Here is a 1678-nt window from a genome sequence, read left to right on the forward strand (position 1 = left end):
GAAAGATGTTTTTCCCACAAGGTTTGCAAAAAACACTTAATACTTACACATCTAATTAGTGGTAATTGAAACAATTGGGTGACTAAACATCTATAAATGAAATGGGTGCCTAAAAACCCAAAGGCATATATGGCTCCTTATAGCAGGTCACTATCAGTGTGGTAGATTTTTGTTTCAATTGCAAAGGCTTAGCATAAAGTAAATCTTATAAGCTTTAAAATCTAAGACATTTTCCAAGCCCTGAAATCTGATAGCATCTCCTTCTTTGGCAGTAAAAGACTCCTAAAAACTAGAGGCACCTTGGCAAGAGAAGAGCACTCAGCTTCCTGGTCACTGGCTCTGTTTCACACTATCCCGCTTCCTGAACTTCCATTCCAGTCAGTTTGACATACAATTTCATAGAATTGAAAGGTAGGAAGGAACAGAAGTGTAAGTGATGTTAAGCTATCTACCTAACAACCCGGATACCTATGAAAAGCTATTTTATCACTCTTACTATTTTTTTTATCACAGCAAATCAAATTGTTGACTAGCTGCTGTAGAAAACAGGAAACAGTTTCCTGGGTCAGAGGCCATGTTCAGGAAAAAGAGGAGCCCTTTTAATGTCACAACAAAAGCACACAAGGCCTCAGAGTGTCAGGAATATCAGTGCTGTGGGTCACTCGCTATCTGTAAGCATTGGGCTCTGATGACTTGGTCTGGTATGCAGCAAGTTCTAACTAACTGGGGTCCGTTTGCACATCCCTAGTAATGCATGCTTACAAAGCTCAACAAGGCTGAGGCATTATAAAGTATAGTCAAATATACAAGTGAAAAAAAGGTGCAGAAATGGCAATGCAGTCTATCTGCATATGTCTCCTCAATAGGATTTTCAGGAAAATATAACTGGCAGCCGAATGTAAAAAACAGAGAGTGCATGAGGGGTGTTAATGTAGTAAACTATTTAAAGAAAAATGTGTCTTTATTACGTTTTCAACAGTTTAACAGTACATGGCATGGAGGAAAAATGAAAACAGGTACAAGTGTACATACATAAGAAAAGCCATCGCACAAATGTGACAATGATTCATGTGAATAGGTGAAAATAGTTCCATATAAAGAAAAAAAGAAAAATGTAAGGATCAATAACATAATGGCATGTATTACGAAGATATGAATAAATATCGTGTTGAGGAGGGCATCCACGACGAGATGTAGGAGACAAAATCAGCTAGTTCCGTATAAACTAGAATATGAATCAGAATCCAATCGAAAACAAAACAAAACAAAAAAATATGGAACGCTTCACGAATTTGAGTGTCATTCTTGCGCAGGGGCCATGCTAATCTTCTCTGTATCATTCCAATTTTAGTATATGTCCTGCCAACGCGAGGACGTAGTAAACTATTTAAAAGGAAAGTAGAGCAAAACCTTTTTGGTCTTTTTTGGGCCAAAGCCGGCTGTCAGCTGATGTCACAGAGCTGTTCCAGGTTCTGAAAGGATTCCAACCATATTGTCAGGGTCTCCCCAGATGCCTGATCAGCAGCTGGCTCAGCTTTTCATATGAGACTGAAAGTCAGATCCACCTCCTCCTGCCCCCACCGCAGCCTGGCACTCCAGTGAGCACTGAAGGGGCAAAACAGAGAGCAGTGACTGCTCAGAGCTGACTGAGTACTAAGTGATTAGTGGTCATGTGATA

The 1678-nt window shown here is 39.8% G+C and overlaps 1 non-coding gene across 1 annotated transcript; it reads right to left on the bottom strand.

Moving 5' to 3' along the window:
* Positions 1-1268: 1268 nt before the first annotated feature.
* On the bottom strand, positions 1269-1375 carry LOC149456177 (U6 spliceosomal RNA). The gene has a single exon (XR_016313949.1). It is a non-coding gene; the product is annotated as a U6 spliceosomal RNA (small nuclear RNA).
* Positions 1376-1678: the final 303 nt, after the last annotated feature.

This window comes from Staurois parvus, unplaced genomic scaffold, assembly GCF_062004578.1.
Source record: "Staurois parvus isolate SC_StPar_1 unplaced genomic scaffold, SC_StPar_1.0 ptg000371l, whole genome shotgun sequence".
Classification (NCBI taxonomy): domain Eukaryota; kingdom Metazoa; phylum Chordata; class Amphibia; order Anura; family Ranidae; genus Staurois; species Staurois parvus.